The following is a 20834-nucleotide window of genomic DNA, read 5'->3' as shown; positions in this document are numbered from 1 at the left end:
CCCCCGATTAAAAGAACCTCACTGCCTCCAGCATTTCCACACCTGTGGTATCTTGACCGCTTCTGCAGTCTCGCTGGTGCGAACCAAACTCCGCTTCTGCGGTCTAGGGCTCCCTGCCCATTCCGCTTCTGCGTCCTCTCCTTCGCAGATGCGGTCCCGCATCTGCGGAAAAATGGCCGCATCTGCGGTCCCAGCCTAGCCATTCATTTTCGATTCTGTGGCACGAAGGCCGCTTCTGCGGTTTCGCACCTGCGGCCCTAGTCTTGCAGGTGCGGTTACACCAACAACCAGCAACTTCAGCCCTTTCCAAAATTCTATTTTCGATTTGTTAACCACCCGGAATCCACCCGAGGCCCTCGGGACCCCAACTAATCATACCAACTAGTCCCAAAACACATTATGGACTTGCTCAAGGCCTCAAATCATATCCACAGTGCTAAAATCATGAATCGATCTCCAATCCAAGCTTAATGAACTTTAGAATTTCAAACTTTTTCATTCGATGTTAAACATATCAAAGCACGTCCGATTGACCTCAAATTTTGCACACAAATCATATTCGACATTACGGACCTACTCCAACTTTTGGAATTAGATTCCGACACCGATATCAAAAAGTCCACTTCCGGTCAAACTTCTCAAAAAAAACTTCAAATTTCTATCTTTAGTCAAATAACTCCAAAATGACCCACGGACCTCCGAGTTCACTTCTGATCGCGCTCCCAACACCAGAATCACCATACGGAGCTATTCCCAAACTCGGAATCCCAAACAGACATTGATAACACTGAAATTCACTTCAACCCAAACTTATGAAATTCTTTCAAAAATGCTAACTTCCACAATAGGTGCCGAAACGTTCCCGTGTCTTTCAAAACCTAATCCGGACATACGCCCAAGTCCGAAATCATCATACAAACCTGCTGGAACCTTCAAATCCTGATTCCGAGGTTGTTTACTCAAAAATCTAATCTTAGTCAATTCTTTCAACTTAAAGCTTCCGAAATGAGAATTCTCTTTCCAAATCAACTTTGAACTTCCTGAAATTCAATACCGACCATGCGTACAAGTCATAATACCTGAAGTGAAGCTGCTCATGGACTCAAATCGCTGAACGACGTGCTTGAGCTCAAAACGACTGGTCGAGTCGTTACAGGCTGCTATACAGAGGAAGGTTGGATATGACGTAAAGGAGTTTGCTTGATATGAAGAGGAATGCAACATGACTTTGGGTTGGAATGTATTATCGCACCTTTAGTTGATGTCCATCAAGAGTGAACAGACTTGTATAGCTAGTGAATGAGCATAGGCTTATGATGGTTTAAGGACTTCATAGTAATGGTACTCAGTGCAGCGTCCTTGGAAGGCATCGACATGGAATTTCCATAGGTGAGTTATCTCCAATGAGCAGGTTAGCAGTTGTCTGGTGTTGACAAATCTTCGCCAAAGAATTTTATTGGCTATCCAGTAAGTGGTCGAATATGTAAATGTTGCTAGTGATTCAGAGTGATCATAAAATGTTTAACAGAAAGATTTCGAGGTATTTGTCGGGGCGTTTGTTCAAGATCATATCAATGGAGGATAAGGAATATTGGTAGGTTCCAGGGTTATGTAATGGTAGCTTCAAGCTAAGTGGGAGAGCCTCACTGCCTACGATTGGATTGCATGGTTGTCTACTTGTGAGGTTTCTGTTATCAGCATATTGGTGGATTATTACGACTAAGGAAAGAGAACATCAATGGTAATTTGAGCAAAGGATTTGAGGAATGTGTGTTGTAATTGGCCTTATCGATTCATGTTCAGGCTTTGGTAAGACTTAGAGTTTATGCTTCGTGTGGAGGTAAAGTAAGGAAGAATCCTATCTCTTTCTTCCTGATCTTATTGGCCTTACAGCGGGCCTAAGAGCAAGGAAGTCTCAACTTCCCAATCCCCCAGGGTGAGGGGTAAATCTTCTATCTGATTCAATCTCATCTATTGCTGCTTTTGAATCGGCTGAATGAGTATTTTGATGTCACTTAGGAGAAGTATAGGGAAGTGTGCCTCGGTCTTCTATAATAAGTAGTTGTGACCCAATCTAGCTAGGACAGATCCATCCTAAAGAGACTTTCTTCTGTTCTAGGTTTCCACAAAGTAGTATCAGGGTATGAGAATACCTTTCTCCTATATATAATCAAGTCTTTGGTTTAGATCAATCAATCCTCAATTCGGGCTCAATGACCGAAATGAATGGCTTTCTCTTGTCTCTTCATGGAAAGTGATCCAGCTGGGTGCTTCTTTGAGAGAGTGTTCACGTGCTAGCAGGGCCTTGGAGCTTGATTATATTCAGGACCAAGTCAGAGTGAGTGACTCTCAATAACGGTTCTAGTGGACTCAAAAGTTAAAGCGTAGTGCCTAAGGATTTCGAGTCTGTAGTATTGTTGAGTGTCGAGTTTTTGCAGCAAATTATGAAAAAGGGCTTAGAATGTTCTATGTTATCTTTGGTCTATGGTGTAGCATTGGAGGGAGGGGAGATAATAACTTTGGGTTCATAGAGGAATTATCAAAATGGGTGTACCAGTTGAAGATGCGAATATGCGCACAAGGAGAGTATGAGATGGTTCATGGGTTTTGAGGAAATGTGGTCCCATGAAATAAGTTTATTCAGGATGAGTGCAGATTTCGGTTCGTTATGTTTTGAATTGAGCTATTATTATTCCTAAGGCAAGTCTGGAGTAAATTAGAGGAGGTCAGATCGGTTAGCAATGGTTTAATTGGCATGATGGTGGCGATGATTAGTTCCTTCAGCGTGTTGAGTTATGCATGTGATTTGTGGCATTACGTGACCGTAATTTACTTTATTTGGAGGCATTTGAGTATTATGGCATGTTATGTGTAGATGCATCCTGGAAGAATTATGGTGGTTTAGACCACTACTCGAGGTTCGTATTTTTCTACAGTTATGGGAATTCAGTCACGTGTTGCTATGGTTCTCCTGAAATGAGTTAAGTAAAAGGTTTATACATGATCAAGTGTGTACCCTATTAGTGGTTCAGGAATTATGATGAAATTCTTGTACTCCTGCGTATTTGCATGATTAAGTGCAGTGGGTATTGAAAGTTGAGGATCAAGGTTGCGGTTCGGTGTTGACAAGAATGTCATAAGCTCGGACGAGCAGAAAAGGATTTAGAGGTTTAAAGCAAGCTGGTATTGTCTTCATCGTCACATGAGATCAGTGTCATGTGTAAGAGGCTTTGTGTATTGATTTGCAGATCCTTGATTCACTTTACATCATTAGTATGGCCGGTGATATGGATGTGCAGACTTGTTACCTGATGCAGAAGGTCGTGGGAGCGTATTCCATGGGAAGATTGTATAAGTGTGACTTGTAGTCACTTAATTGATCAAAGATTGAGACCAAGTATGAAGATTGTGGTACTATCGCTAATTTGAGAAATTATGCCTCAAGTGCGCTCGGTTCATTTGGTTGAGGATTGTGGAAGTTGTCTTGGATTTGATGGTTGTTCTTGTGTGTCATGGGAAAAAGGGGTTACTGTGGATCCTTGGAAGGTTCTTAGCCCAATACAATACGATCAGAATTGGCTTGAGATCCATGGATGGATCTAAATGTGAATGTGGGCTCTATATTAGGTCGGATGTGTTCATTTCAGCTTAGCATTGTTTGTGGAGGTGTATTCGATGTTACTTCTATTGTCAGCTATTTCATGTAATACTCTATTATGCCATGTGGGTTGTGAAGTGATTTGATTGTTCACACTCGTATTGAGATCCTATGTATTTTGTGGTGTTATATGATCAGGATGGCTCTCGATATGCATGTCATTTATTGCACCTTAGTTGTGATTGAGTTTGTGGCATATGCCGCTGTTTGTCTCCCCAGGGATGGTATGACGCACTTGGCGTGCTTGTGGTCGATATTTGGGTATTTCGTAGTTGTGAGCATTTTAGCTCAGTAAGTATTTCCTTATAGATTATTATGTGTGGATTGGGTGGCACGCCACCATGGGTATGTTGTTTGAATCGGGTGGCACGCCGCCACAAGTAACATGGTTGGATCAGGTTGCACGCTGCAACAGTAACACGTCTGGATCGGGTTGCACGCCACAACAGTGTGATGTTGAGTATAGTTTCCCATATCTATTCTTGTGTGTTTTGTTTCTCATTTTCTGAGGAAGGTTCATCACATCCCTTCATTTGTTTAATTAGTTGCGTAGGTTGAGTAGTTTTTTCTCGAGTTCATTTTCCTTGTATATCACATCGAGTTGTGGCTTGTTGGAACATGATGGCATCATATGAGACTTTTGGTAGTGTCTGAGGTGGCTTATTGCCTGAGCAACTTATATTGGGTGAGACGAGATTATTGGACCTGGGATTAGTGCGATCAGATTTATATAAGGCACATTAAAGAGTAAATATCGATATTCAGTCTAGAATGAGGTAATGGTTCTCGTCGGGGGGAGAGCCTCTATGAATTTTGATTCGTCATATGGTTATGAGTTTCTCCATATCTCTTCTGTCGTGGCAATATTGCGAGAGTTGAAACAGGACTTATATGTGTCATGAGGTATGTTGTGGGCATTAGATTCGTGGGACTCCGACTATTGTTATTGGAGGATGTTATTGTGATCATGTGAATTATGCGCTGCATGGTGTGAATTCAGTAAGAATATACAATCATGTATTGGTACATCATGTAGCTATTGATACGGTGTTCGTATGTTGTGAACAAGCCTAGTAGAGAATTTCGGATGTTGGAATTTGGCTCTAAGGCTTATATTCTTAAATAAAGGGGAGGATCTTCAGATTGGCTTTAGCTAATGTGCTCAACTAATTTGTGGTAGCACGGGTAGGTGCATGAGGTGTTAAAAAATGATTTCGGAAGAGCAGTTCTTAGCGTGTTTGAGGACGAATGTATGTTTATGTGGGAGAGAATGTAACGACCAGACCGGTCATTTTGAGCTTTTACGCGTATTTCGGCGGTTTGAGAACATGAGCAGCTTCACTTCAAGTATTATGACTTATACGTGTGGTCGAAATTCAATTTCGGAGTTGATTTGGAAAGAAAAATTTTCATTTCGGAAGCTTTAAGTTAGAAGAATTGACTAAAGTGTGATTTTTGAATAAACGACCTCGAAATCGGGACTTGAAGGTTCCAATAGGTTCGTATAATGATTTTGGACATGGGCGTATGCCTGACTCAGGTTCTGGATGTGGAAGTTGGCATTTTGGAAGAATTTCATAAATTTGGGTTGAGGTATATTTTAATGTTATCAATGTCCGTTTCGGATTACGAGTCTGGTAATAGCTCCATATGGTGATTTTGGTATTGGGAGCGCATCCGGAAGTGGATTTAGAGGTCCATAGGTCATTTCGGAGTCATTTGGCGAAAGTTAGAAATTTTAAAGTTTTTGAGATGTTTGACTAGGAGTGAATTTTTTGATATCGGGGTCGGATTTTTATTTCGGCAGTTGGAGTAGGTCTATAATTTTGAATGTGACTTGTGTGCAAAATTTGAGGTCAGTCGGACGTAATTTGATAGGTTTCGGCATCGAATGTAGAAGTTTGAAGTTCTAAAGTTCATTAAGCTTGAATTGGGGTGAGATTCATGATTTCGATATTGTTTGATGTGATTTGAGGCATCGAGATGGTCTGTGTCATGTTATGGGACTGGTTTGTGTGATTGGACGAGCTCCCGGGAGGCTCGGGTGTGTTTCGGACCAAATTGGAGCTGTTTTGGACTGCTAGTTGCTGGTGTTTGGGTTCCTTCTTCACGAACGCGAAGGGAGTCCGGCGTTCGCAAAAAGGAATTTGAGGGGCTCTGTTGGGTTTGGCCTTCGCGAACGTGAGGCAGTGGATGCGAATGGGAGACAAGATCTGGACAAACTTTCACGAATGCGGCCCACACGACCCAAACGCGAACGCAGAGGGGCAGGGCAGCTAGACTTCACGAATGCGAAGAGATTGAGCTTCGCAAATGCGAGGGCTGTGTTGCGTTTGCGAAGAAGGGTCGGACTTGGCAGTGAGTTGTTTTAAAGCGGGATTTTGGCCATTTTCACTTCATTTCCTCCATGGGAATCGGTCTTAAAGAGATTTTGGAGCTCCATCTTCATCATCTATATCAAGGTAAGTGATTTCCACCTATTGCGAGTTAAATACTTGTATTATATATGGATTTAGACATTAAAATTTGTAGAAATTTTGGGATTTTGAAGAAAAACCCAGAAATTAGTATTTTTTGATCGTGACCACGAAAATGGCCATGGAATTTGGAATAAATTATATATTTGAGTTCATGGTGTTATGAGTAAAGTTTATCTTCGAAAATGTTTTAAAATCCAGGCACGTGGGTCCGAGGGTTGATTTATCGACTTTTCTATTGTTCGTGCCGTTCGACCCTCAGCAGTGCACAAATTATGATGGGATCGGGTCGGGCACCTCAACATTTCTATAAAATATCCTCATGAAATTGTGCATAATATTTGGCAAGAAGCTAGTGTATCTGTGAGTTTTTTTCCTGATTTGAAGTATAATGACCTATTTGTATATATATATATATATATATATATATATATATATATATATATATATATATATATATATATATATATATACACACACACACACGAGGAGGGATTTGCTAATTGAGAGATTGATTTATTGTGAAGAGGAGTATTGTACCGCGTATTTATACTTGTTTATTTCTTTTATTTACTCTGCCTCATATTTGTTCACCTCTTTACTGTATCTGATATTATTGGACTACTAGTAAGTGTCGATGTCGACCCCTCGTCACTACTCCCCCGGGATTAGTCTAGATACTTACTGGGTACATGTTATTTATGTATTCATACTATACTTGCTGCACATTTTTGTGCAGGTATTTTTATGTCTGGGGGTCCTTTAGGCGCGGATGATGCAGGGTCTTAGGTGAGCTGCGTTCCATATTACGATCTGCAGCCAGCAGAATCTCCTTCAGGGTATTTACATTTTTTTGTCCAATCTGTATTCCGGACAAATGTTGTACTTTATTTTACTTTCTAATTGATGCTCATACACTCGTGACACCGGGTTTTAGGGACACTTATGAGTTATTCAGTAGTGTAGTTGGGAAAATATTATCATGTACTCTCAAAATTATATTTCTTATTATTTGATTGAAGGAAAAATTATGATTTTAAAAATACTAAAATGAGTAATTAAGTTAATCAAGTATTATTGGCTTTCCTGATAGCGGTGTTAGGCGCCATCACGACCTTAAACGGATTTTGGGTCGTGACAAGAAAATACTCATTTGTTGAAATAAAAAAAATATGTCTATAACTTGAAAAGAAAGTACTATTAATAATATTTCTATTTAGAGCGGAGGTTGGGTGGAGGGTTGGGGTGGGGTGGGGCAGGGGTAGGTGGGGGTTGATTAGTAGGGATGAGAAATAAGGTGGGAAGGTTGAAAAATATTTTTCCTTCTCTTGATAGGTAAAATATTTTCCTCCAAATGGAGGAAAATGAGTTCATGAAAGAAAATATTTTATAAAATATTTAATCCAACCAAACATGAAAAAACTAAAAAATATTTTCCTTCATACCAAACACACCCTATATGTACGAAGTATAATTGGAAAAGAAACAAATAAAAAGTAGTTTAAAAATCAGTAAACAAACTAAAAAGGAATTGAATTACCTAATGAACTTGGCTATTAAAGCGGTGGCGGTTCCGCCAAATTTACACGACACATCAAACATTTATACTATATTTATCATTCGTAGCTATACTTTCAGAAAATTTATCATTCACAGCTATAGAGAGAAAACAAGCTCTCATAGCTCAATTGGTTAGGTCATCCACTTAGTTAGTGCATGTCTTGAGTTCGACTCTAAACAACAACATTTATTTTTCTATATTTTGGTATTTCACGTTAGTTGTATTCGTTGTGTGAACAAATACAATCGATACATGTTTTATCCTTTATATATATACACCTCTGTACACTGTTGATGTAAGTTGTATCCTTTGTATGCAACCTTGTATTTCACGGTAGTTACAATTGATACATCTTGTATTCGTTGCACGGATGTATATATGTAAAGTCCTGACCGGTCATTTTGAGAATTAGCGTTCCGTTCAAAGGCTTAAGGTCTCGAGTAGCTTCATAATATGTGTTTTGACTCCCGTACAAGGTCAAGTTCGTTTTCGGATGATTCGGGATCAATTTGAAAGGACAATTCTTATTTTAGAAGCTTAAGTAAAAAGAGTTGATCGGGGTTTGAGTTTTGTATAGATGACTCCTCAGTGGCGTTTTGATAATTCAAATGGCTTCGTATGGTAATTTTGGACTTATGACGTACATAAGGATTTGGATTTGGATGATCGTAGGAAAATTCGGTGCATTTTGGCGAAAATAGAAAAGTTGAAGTTATAGAAGGTTGAGAGGTCTGACCGAGAGTTGACCTTGTGGATATCGGGTTCAGATTTCGATTACGAAAATTGGAATAGGTCTGTTAAGTTATTTATAACTTGAGTGCAAAATTTGAGGTCAATCAGAATTGATTTGATATGTTTTGGAACGAGTTTTGGAAGTTGGAAGATTTAAAAATTTATAAGTTCTATTCGAGTTACAGTTCATAATTTTGACGTTGTTTGATGTGATTTGAGGCCTCGACTAAGTTCGTATCGTGTTTGAGGACATGTTTCTATATTTGGTTGAGGTCTCGAGGGCTTCGGGTGAATTTCGGATTGGTAACAGATCGGATTTTGGACGTAAGGAAATGCTGAGGAGTTTTGGACTGGTGCCATCGCACCTGCGATGGATTTGGACGCAAGTGCAAGACCGCATAGGAGAGGTAGCGACGCAGAAGAAAAATAGGAAGGGTTGTACTGTGGATGCAAGTGCGAAGTATTTTCTGCACCTACGTGACCGCGGATGCGGAGATGTAGACACAGAAGTGAAGGCAACGCAGAAGCACATTTTTTTGTTCGCACATGCGTTTGCGCAGAAGCAAACTTTCTACCGTAGGTGCGAGGATTTAGTTGCGTAGTGCACTCCACAAATGCAAGTTGCGAGCTCGCAGGCGTGCATATATTTCCGCAGGTACAATTCTGGGCAGAAAGATTTAAGGGTCAGAATTGGTCATTTTTCATTGTTCTGATTGAGTTGGAAGCCCCGATTTTGGGCAATTCTGGAGTGATTTTTCACGAGTTTGAATTGGGTAAGCATTCCTTAACCGAAATTGACTATATTTCGTAATTCCATGAGTATTTTCATCATTTATTAGTGAATCAAATGGAAAAAGTTGAGAAATTTGTAAAATCTTTCAAAAACAAAAAATGAAGATTTGAAGGGCGATTCGATATCGGAATTTGATATTTTGGTATGGTTGGACTCGTATTGGAATGAGTGTTTTCGATTTCGAAAATATTTGTTGGGTTCAGAGGTGCAAGCCCCGGGTTGACTTTCAAATTGACTTTTTAATGTAAAATTAAAAATCAAAGTTTAAATCGAAGTTGAAACAACCTCCGAACGGCTCAACCCGTAATTTTATTAAAAATCGAAGTTTTAATGATGTTATGAAATTATTTTGGCTAGATTTGAGCCTTCCAGAGGTTGTTTCATGTGAGAAGGTCATTTTTGAGTATTGCCCTAACTTTAAAAAGATAAGTATCTTGCCTAACTTTGTGTGGGGGAATTATCCCTTAGGTATTGAGTCGTTTGTGCAAATTTGTATAATGTGACAGCCGTGTACGTGAGGTGACAAGTACGTTTTCGGACTTATACGTGCAAATTCTATCGGTTTAAACTCATAGGAATATTTTATGGATTATTTGGAAACTTGTGGGGACATATTATATCTTTCATTTTCCATGTTCACCGTTACATGCTTTATTGGAAATCGTTGTGACATGCTCCATTTTTTACTTGCCGAATTTGTTTTATGTGCTTATCTAGACTTGTTACTACTTTAACCTTTACATGAATTCTTTGATTGTTGAGTTGCCATTTTATAGAAGATATTTTAATAATTGAGTTTTTCCTTAATTAATAATTTGGAATTGGAGTAATTAAGAGGCATTGATTTATATTACTTGAAATTATGTTTAAAAAAGATGTTGTGGTTATTGAGATTTTATTTACGTTGTATTGAGCCGTGGGCGATCTATGGTGAAATTATTGATATCATTGAACCTTTGGAAAGGTTGTGGCCTACGGGCATTTGTGATACAAGTTGATTATATTGTGTTGTTGTGATGATAATACATGTGAATTGTTGTGTGATTGGGATGTTGTTATACAGAGCATAAGGGTGGCATTTCACTGTTGAAATTATGTGCGGGCATAATGGTGACATTTCAATGTTATTGATTGTACTGTGTTATATGGGAGGCTATTGTATTATTGTCAGGGCGGAGAGATAAGGGAGAATATTACACGGAGTGATACAGGTGGCTATAATAGAGATAAGGGTGGATAATGATATTGTCAGGGCAGAGAGATAAGGGAGGCTATTACACGGAGTGATACAGGTGGCTATATGAGAGATAAGGGTGGCCAATGATACTGTCAGGGCAGAGAGATAAGGGAGTTGTTATACGGATGATATGGGTGGCTAGGAGAGATAAGGGTGACAAATGTCAGGGGTGATGTGTGATGGTTTGGAGATATTGTGCTAGTGAATTTTATGTGATGATGTGATTTTTCTTGTGTTTGTTATACGCTTTGCGTGGCTTGTCTTATTGTTTCGGTGAGCTATTCGATGTCTCCGATATTACTTGTTGATTTGGGTTGTAGTAGTACAATTGCACAAGCATTTACCATAACACGCTACTTCAATTAGCTTAAGGGTGGCATGTGGGCCTATTAGGACCGGGCCCGGCCCAAGACCGCAAGCCCATATGGGCGGTGGGCCTAAATGGTCCTAACCGGATAGGACCAGGACTGTGGGGAGGTGGACTGGGTTGTGAGCTGGTCTTGTGCAATACGCCCGCAAAACCAGGACCGTTTGGGAAGTGGGCCAGTTCAAGCAGTCCTAACCGACCCTAAACTGGCCTAAACAGGCCCAATGGCTCCAAGTTAAAAAAACAACTGCCATTAGGGCATTTAAAAAGTAGTTGTTTGGGCTACGAAAATAGTCGTTGGCTATTTACAAAATAGCCATTTAACTCCCCAACTTTGTTTTAACCCCTAACGTTTTATAATTATACTTTTTCCCTATTTTTAACTATAAATACCTCCTCACTCTTTTATTTTTCTCACCAAATCATCAATCTCTCTCACTCTCTCTCTAATGTTATTTTATAATTGATTTTTATTGTTGCAATTTGTGAAAAATTGTGAAAAATCCAAGAGTGATTGCAAGAATAGTCCTTTTTGGGCAATATTTTTTTTAAAAAATAATACTTTTAGTAATTACTAATTTAGCCCTTTAAAAAACTATAAATACACCTCCATCTTCTTCATTTCTTCACTTATCTCTCATTTTTCAAATTCAAATTCTCAATTCAAGTTAAATAATGCTCTGTACTTCTAGAGTTCCCTCATATGTTTGGGAACACTTTGAGATGGTAGAAGAAAATGAAGAAGTTCACAAAGTAAAGTGCAAGAACTGTGGTCTAGTCTTAAATCTTCGTCTAAAATGGGTGGGCATAGGCTGTTTAAGGAGGCATATGAAAAGTTGTCTTGAGCGTCCTCCAGAAATTCGTATTTAAGTTGATTTGAAAAAAATTGTGTTAGATTAAAATTATTAGATGTATTTATGCTTAATGTTTTAGTTTGTTAGATTAATTTGAAATATTATTATGTAATGAAAATTTAGTTTTACTCGTTTTGCATTAATTTAGTTGTTGTTAAATGTAAACTTTAATTTTTAAGTTTAAAATAAAAAAAGAACTTGCAAATTATAAGTGTAATTTTTTCCATCTTCATAAGATTTTATTTTTATATTTTTACTTTATTTTAATATAAATTCTGATAGTTATACAAAATACAAAAAAAAAAAAAAAATCTAGACAACCTTCTACAATATTTTTGTGTTTAAATTTGAATTTAAAAATTTAGGTCACAATTCTATAATATAATTTTACAAGGAATTGCCTTAGATAATTTATTTTATAAAAAAGTAACCATACACAGGCCCGGGACCGGCCCATTTAGCCCAGGACCATTAGTTCGTGGTCCCAGTTCCAGGATGGTTCTTACAAAAAGCCCACGAAGCCCGGGACCACTTAGGACTGGGCCACGAAGCCCGAGTCCACTTAGGACCGGCCCACGAAGCCCATTTAGGACCTGGCCCAGCCCACATTACACCTCTATACTAGCTCATGAGTACAAAACTTAACATTTATTGATTATGTCCATGCTTTCTGGTATTATCCATTTCATGTTGTTATTGAGCATGTGAATATGCCGGGTAGATTGTCATTTGTGAGTTTGTGATTATGCCGGGCGAATCGTAATTTTTGGCATGTGAGTTGTCCGTGCAGATTGTGATTTGAGATGTGGGCACTAGGTGTCATGAGTATATAATGATTATATTATTGGTATGTGAGTTGTCCGTGCAGATTCATATATTGGTATTGTTGGCATGTGAGTTGTCCGTGCGGATTGTGATTCGAAATGTGGGTACCAGGTACCATGAGTATATGATGGTAGGTTGAGACCCATGATTTGTGACTATGAGATCAGGTACCATGGAGTGACTTTGTATTGAAAACTTGTGTTAAAAGACTTGATTAATTGGTTGTCCTTGTGTTCCTTATTTGGGTTGAACAGTACTTTACGGTGTTATTATTGCTTTACCGCCTATATCACTGGTTGATTCTTGTTGCCATTTACTGCTCCCTGTTTTCCATTATTATCGTTATATTGTTGTACCTGACATGTTATTTTAACTAGTGAGTATCTTGACTATACCTCGTCACTACTCCACCGAGGTTAGTCTTGATACTTACTGGGTACTGATCGTGGTGTACTCATACTATACTTCTGCACATTTTTATGCAGAGCCAGGTATTGGAGATATCGGACTCAGGCAGAGTTAGCTTGTTGATCGCAAGGATTCAAGGTAGAGTTTCTTGATCGTCGCAGTCCGTTGGAGTCTTTTCTTCTATTGTACTATCAGTTATCATTGGAACAGTATTGTACTTCGATCCTTGAGAGCATTTGTATTCAGTTAGAGTTTGTGACTCTACATTACCAGTCTTGGGAGGTTGTATGAATATTTCTATTTTTGGTTACGATACTTGTATTAAACTCTATTTCCAATCCAAAAAAAAGGTTTAAAAATTGTTATTGTATTCGGCTTAGGCTTATCTAGTCTTAGAGACTAAAGGCCATCATGACGCCTGTGATGGAATTTTGGATCGTGATAATACAACTACGCGAATAAATACATTTGATACACGTATTCGTTGCACGAATGAATACAGTTGACACATGTTGTATTTGTTGTGCATTTAAATACAAGTAATACAAGTTAGTATTAATTAAATAGTGGCTACAAATGCTAATTAGGAAAACTATAATTGCTAGGCTCTAAACAATAGTGATTTATTAAAATTCCTCATTCCACTAAATGAAAGAAAAACTGACCCAAACCGCACAAAACACCCTTAATCCTTGGTTGGAATTTCCCGAGTCACACACTACTTTAAAACTTTTTACATCACGGGACTTAATTGATTTTCAGGCTTTTGGGATATTTTAAAAGTTTAAACTAGGGGTGTCAATGGATATTTAAAAACAGTATCGCACTGCACCGAAACGATTCTTAGTAATAAAATTGCAAGTTTTATATAAATGTAATTGTACTGTTAATTATGGTAGGTTTTTATTTTATGAAAATAAACCAAACAAAATACCGAACTATATCGAATAAATTTACATGTGAAAAATATATTTATATATTTTAGAGAACTTAACTTTTGTCCTACAAAAAATACTCCTACAAAATCCACAATTTTCTTTTCAAATTATTGTTAATTTTTATAGAATTTCTAGAATTTTTTTGTTAATTATTGTATGCATTTAGCTACATATTTAATATCTTAAAATCATAAAAAAAATACCATATAAATGTTCAATTCTTCATGGCACAGCATTTAGTTACATTTTTAGATTTTTAGTCTTGAATTAAGGATTTCCTTTCACTAGTTCACATTTTTAAATTAATTGATTAGTTAAGTGTTAGAAAATAAGTAATTAGGTTAATTTTACAAATTAAACTTGAGTTAAGATTTAATTTATTATGCTAAGTATTTTGTTTATAAGTTTAAAAAAAAGGAAAGAAAGGAAGGGGTTTTACTTAGTCTATTCTGAATCTGGGCCTAAATAACTTCAGCGGCCCAATTTACCACAAATTTGTCCTAACCCAAAACCCCACCACCCCGACTCGCCTGGCCCAATATACCCCTCTTTGTTAAAACACTCCACATTCCCCAAAACCTATAGAGACGTATCCCCCCTACAAAAAAACCTTAATTTCACTCCTCTAAGAAGAACAAAAAACCAGCCGCCTGACCTCTCTCACACTCTTCGAAGAGACCACACTCACGCAGAGAGAGAGACGGGAATATCCATTCATTCAAACTCCTCTACTGCAATGACCCGGCCAATCGTTTTGAGAATTAACGCCCTGATCCCCTATTAACTATTTTCCTCATATCTATTTCTGCTATTGTGACTTGACGAGGTAATTCGTTTTGAGTTTCAGAGTGTTTTGGGATACTTAGTCCTTAAATGAGGCTTAAGTCTTAGAATTTGGACCGTAATCGACACTACTAGAAATTACACCTATTGCATCAGTTATTTAGCATCAGTTATGTAACCCTTACAATAGATGGTCTATTGCAAGGGTTATAATTGTCGCAATAGCCTCTTAGGCCTATTAAGACAGTACTAAAATGAAACCATCGCAGTAGTACAATAACCGTTGCCACAAAGATATTTATGGAGACAGATTTGTAAAATAACTCTGTGGGGATGGTTCTTTCTAAAAAAAATATTATTGGGACAATTTAGTTTCCCTCCAATATTTCACTAAACTTGAGAATGCTATCATTTTTATAATTAAAAAGTAATACCAAAAATTAAAGTATACATATCAAAACAGGGTCTTCTTACTCCTTTCCGACTTTCTCGATCTTCATGCGATAAAACCCTCAGCGAATTGATGCCTTCTTCAAACCCACATCCAGCGAAGGAATTGTTCTACCAAGTATACTATTGTTCTCTACCACAAAAGGTGTGCATGATTCTCTCTCCTCCATGGCTTAAAACTTCTTTGTCTCTAGATTTACCATTCAAGGGTTTTTGGAAAAGCTTACAAAATACACAAATGGGTTTCTATGAAGTCATTATGTTTTGTTCTAATTAATGTTTGATGTTTAAATTTAGTGTGGTTTAAAGCTTTTATCTCAAATTTGGTGAAAATTTGAGAACTCCGTAAAAAATTCTGTGATAAAAAAAATTAAAGAAGATTGCTCAAAATTTGGGGTTTTAGTAAAATTGGTGTTTTAGAAGCTGGGTTTCAATTCTTTGAGCCAAATTTTTATTCAAAGTTGATTTTGTACTAAATATTGAGTCTATTTCTGTTTGGAAGGAAAGTAAAATGAGAAATACCCTTCGAAGCTCCATCGTTGAGGTCGAAAAAGTTCAAAAACTTGAATAGAGAAGTTCAAAAACTTGAATAGGGAAATTCAAAAGCTAGAGAGTTAGAGAAAAATGTTGTTTATATCTTGAGATTTCACTTTTTTGGTTGGTTTGTTGATGATTTTGCTCTTGTGTTCTAAAATGGTTGTTGAGGGGTATGTTGAGAATGAGAAACTGATGGTTCAGTTTGTGGAATTTTCTACTTTGGTTTCCTCTTTGCAACTGTTCTGCCTTTTGCAACTGTTCAATCTCTAAGTTTTTCTTTTAATCTATTTTTCTTTTTTTTTTCTTTTTTGGTTTGAATTGATAGAGATTTAATTAATGAAAGCATAACATATAATTACAAAAGTAAATGTTTAAACACACTGAAATCTTACAAATGCTCCAAGAGTCACAGTGAAGTACATAACCAAAACCAATTTAGAAATTTTAGAATGTTGGTAGTGTGAAACAGAATTTCTGATACTTGACAAGAACAACCAACAGAAACATTTCATTCTGCCGCTCAACCGTTCTGTTTAAGAGTAATGGTAAATTGTGCAAGCTCTTACGTAAGAAACACATTTGTCATTCATTCATATCACTAATGGTCTTGGAATTCCTTAAGCTCTCACAACCTGGACAATTGTGCAAGCTCTCATGTATATTTTCAATAAATATACAAACACTAATGTATCTACTTCATTGACCTGAGACACGCCTAATTCTGACCTATATCCTTCCAATAACTTTGACAAGCCTAATTACTACCTAAAATTAAAAATCCAAATGTTCTATTTCCTTCTATAATTGAGATATGAAAGGCCTAAATTTTATTTTATGGATAAATTGCTATTAGTCGCCCTTCTTGGACGAAATTTTCTAACATGCTTGTCTACTGCTGAGTACTCAGTAGTGTTATTTGCTGCACAATACAATTTTATAAGATTGTGCAAAGGATCCATTCTGACAATTTGGAAAAATGCATAAGCTTCACATACATAATGGTCCCAAAAATGGTCTTGCTTCCATTGCATCCAGATATTCAGTTTAGTATTGGTCTTTGGAGTGTCATCTGGGTGTGCTCTTTTGCAAATACCATCATCTGTAGCAAAGTTGTTGCAAATGGTAGTGTACTTCTCTTTTCTTTTATGCCAAGTTTGCAAGCACGAGCTTCTGTTATTCAGCTTGCTCACTTTTTGTTTGGTGGGGTGGTAGGCATCTGCGTTTATTAAAATCTATTTGCAGGAATTTTGTTTTGAGTTTTGTTGGAAATTTAGTAAAAGAAAAAAGAAGCAGACTAACTTTTACTACAACTAGTTTCTTATCATCAGAATTGGCTTTTCAGGTTGTGAACTTAGAGGAGTCGCTATCAATTCAGGTAACTTGACGTTATCTACATGGATCTTATTTCTTATTCTTGAAAATTCTCATATGTTTTCCTTGATATAATTTGTGGCTTACTAGTTTGGCTATGTCAAATTATTGGTGAAAGGTGTATGCGCATAGGTTGTAATTCGTACTTCGTAAATTGTCTTACTTTGTTGGTAAAAAATATGTGGAAATATTGTAGTTTTTATATGGTACTTGCATTAAGTTGATTGTAAAATGTGCATGAATTATTGTTGTTTGTATATAGAAGAGTGACAATTATTTTTGTTTTTTATAAGTTGTTTGGCAATTTTTATAAAATCTTCCTACTGAAAGGTCCCTTTTAGATGCTTGTGGTCGAGTATATGTCTCCAAAATTACCAGTATATTTCTATGTGTAAAATTGAAACCTAAAACATGATCTTTTCTCCCTCACGTCTTGAGAAGGTTAGGTGTGGTTGATCAATAATCAACTTTATAACCTTTCTGTTTTTTTCTTTTCTAGTGGCTTCCAAATTTGCAATAAATATTTACAATTAGTTTGGAAAAGCAGGAAGCAATTATTAAATGGATGACTGAATAAATAGTGCTAATATCGGGGAGTTGGATATGAATCAAGGTGCATGTATTACCTTTGGTGATACAACAACATATTTGAATACTACAAGTGTGTCTTACTGGAACAGGGATTAATTGTTGATTTACTTTTGTGTCCCATAGGATATTAAATGAGTAATGGAGATAAAATTTGGATGGGTCTTCGAAGATCCACTGATGAGTATATCCGCGGAGTGAATAATTTTCTTGATAAGGCATGTGAACGAGCTTCCCAAGAAAATGAAATATTATGTCCTTGTAAAATGTGTGCTAATTGATGCTTCTAATTTTTAGATTGTACAGTTAGAAATTTGCATTTTTTTAATTAATCCTGATTTTAAAGTGATGGGTGCTCTAAGTGTATGTGCTCGATTAACTACTGTCATTGGAGCTTTTTGTCGACCTGCTGAAACAGTCAAATTTTGTTGTTTTTTCTTTGCGCCTGGTGATGCCTTCTGCCTCATAACTGTCCAGATTTGCTTGGAAAAGCACCTGTCCAGCTCTTTCTTCCGCACCTACCTGTTGCACAACAATAGCTATAGGAGCTGCTGGTTTTTCAGCAGCTGTTTGTGTATATTCTTTATGCACAACCTGCTCCGGATTTGCCTGGAAAAGAACTTGTCATGCTCTTTCTTCCACACCTACCTGTTGCACAGGACTAGCTATAGGAGCTGCTGGTTTTTTAGCAGCTGCTTTTGTATCTTCCTTATGCACAACCTGCTTGCTTCCACCCTTCAAAAGAGCTGTTTGTGCACCAGTAGTGGGCTGATCAGTAGTGAGATGAATAGCATGTTTAGCTACTGCCATTTGATTACATTCCTGTCCATCTTATTTCCTTCCTATTGCCTCACAATTCTAGCCTGCACCGTAGACTATTTTCTTAAAGTTGCAGAATTGCTCAGATTCAACTTGTGCATTGTTAAGTGTATTTGATTCACCTCCAAAGCAGCAATATTGGCAGGCACCTGCTCACCAGATTTACCAGTTGCTAACAAAGCAGCAACTTGATAATTTGATCCCTTAGTAGCCAAGTCCTGCTCTTTTTGTTCAACAGTTGTAGTATAGGCCTTATGCACATTCACCTCTCCATTAGTCACATAGTAGCACCCTCACCTTGGGCACCAATCCTATCCACAGTAATTTTATTTTATAAATTAGAACCCACAGCCTGGTAAATCCTCGCTAAAGCAGTAGCGGCATGGATATCAGCAGGAAGTTTAGACTTCCAAACAGTTTTCTGTTGATCCAGCTTTACCTGCACAGTTTCTAGAGCATTTATACCACTCCTAACTCCTTGATTCATCAGTTCCTTGTTGATTACTACCTGTAGTAGCTCGATTCTAAACTGCACCACGACCAACGGCACCAGCTGGAGCAATCTGTTCAGCACCAACAGTCTTGTTAAACTAGGATTAGGATTGTCCTTCTCCTTTGTTGAACCTGCCTCCAATACATGTGAAGCCCTGCCTGTTCCAACATCAACCAAGCTCCCGTAGATTTTGCAAGCTCCAAATTTTATTGTTTCTTTACATTCAAAACATCCCTGGTATCACCTTGTAATTTTTCTACAGGTTGAGCATCTTCCTCGACCTCGTCATTAACACATTGAGCTGCTGCTACTATTTTTCTGTGTAACCTATGACAATATATCTCCTCATGACCTTCGCACTTACAATGGCAACAATATGATGTGACTGTTGGCGCTTACAATGGTCTTGGCGCTTACACACACACATTTACTATTATTATTGATGTGATATTATAAATTTTGTACTTCAAAAACTAGTCATCTAAAAGTAGTTACAGTAGTAAATAGATGAAGTGTTGGTTGAAGATAACCTCAATTTTCTTACTTGTTGAAGTACTGGTTGAATATGTTTAGTTTTTTCCTTACCCTCTAAATATTGTTATGTCTTTTGAATTTGTAGGTGAAGAAATTGAACAAATGGGAGATGAAAGCAGTGAAAACCTTACTTAAAGAGTATTGGTTGATCTATACCTTCAGATGTTTTAGGACTGTACTTATTTTTGAATATTTTGCAAACTTATATGCAATCTAACTCTTGAATTGTTAGTCAATATTCTCTTACATTTGGATAATACTAGATGAATATTTTTTATGATGATTTTGTGGATGAATATAATTTCCTTTCATGGTTTGTATAAATTCTAGCGTATTATAATTTACTCCATTATAATAGCTCGTAAAAGTTATTGCAATAGTTTGTAATAAATGTTGTAATAGCTCGAAAAATTGTTGCAATAGCAGAAATAACTATTACACTAGCTTGTATTGACCATTGCAATAGATAATAATAATCATTGCAATAAATAAGTTAAACTATATCAACAAACTGTTCCAGTAGGTCTATTCCATCGCTTTTGCACCGTTACAATAATCGTATTCCAACGGTTCATACTCGTTGCGATAGCTTTTAATAATCATTGTATTAGGCTACTGTAAGACCGTTGCGATAGATACAGTTATGACCACAGCTCCGAAACCGTCACAAAAAACTGTTGCAACAGACCAATTGCAACGCCTTATCTTGCAACGGAGCCCAATTCGTCGCAATAGGAATATTGCAATGGTTTTTCTATTTTTGGCAATGGTTTTATCGGTGTTGCCATAGGCCATTTTTCTTGTAGTGGGAACAATATGAAGGCGGCTCTGGAATCGAGTTCAATTGATTCCGTTAGCTCCATTGCGTGATTTGGGCTTAAGGGTGTCTACGGATTATATTTTGGAGATCCGTAGCTTATTTAGGCTTGAAATGGCGAAAGTCGGATTTTTGGAGTTTTGGGCCGGTAATGGAAATTTTGGTATTGGGGGCGAAATCTGATTTCGGAAGTTGGAATAGGTCTGTAGTGTTGAATATGACTTATGTGCAAAATTTGGGGTCAATCGGACATGGTTTGGTTGGTTTCGGCATCGGTTGTAGAATATTAGAGTTTCAAGTTCATTAGGTTTGGATTGGAGGATGAATTGTGTTTTTAGGTTTGTTCGATGTGATTTGAGGGCTCGACTAAGTTCGTATGGTGTTTTAGGATTAGTTGGCATGTTTGATTGAGGTCTCTGGGGCCTCGGGTATGTTTGGGATGCTCAACGGGTGAAAACTTGGACTTAGAGGATTTTCTGGTGTGCTGGATCTGGTGTTTTCGCACATGCGATAGGGAATTGCAGGTGCGAGGCCGCATATGCTGGCGACCAAGCGCAGAAGTAGATTTTGGGAAAAGGTCTGGGGTCGCAGG

General features: G+C 37.4%; 1 long non-coding RNA gene across 1 annotated transcript; it reads left to right on the top strand.

Annotated features, from left to right (window-relative positions):
• Positions 1 to 14455: 14455 nt before the first annotated feature.
• Positions 14456 to 19802, top strand: LOC142176598 (uncharacterized). The gene is made up of 3 exons (XR_012705283.1): positions 14456 to 15228; positions 16963 to 16995; positions 19511 to 19802. It is a non-coding gene; the product is annotated as an uncharacterized LOC142176598 (long non-coding RNA).
• The last annotated feature ends 1032 nt before the right edge of the window (positions 19803 to 20834 follow it).

The sequence above is a fragment of the Nicotiana tabacum genome, chromosome 22, assembly GCF_000715075.1.
Source record: "Nicotiana tabacum cultivar K326 chromosome 22, ASM71507v2, whole genome shotgun sequence".
In the NCBI taxonomy this organism is placed as follows: Eukaryota; Viridiplantae; Streptophyta; class Magnoliopsida; order Solanales; family Solanaceae; genus Nicotiana; species Nicotiana tabacum.
The sequence above is the reverse complement of the archived record's forward strand: the minus strand, read 5'-3'. Positions and strand labels throughout refer to the sequence as shown.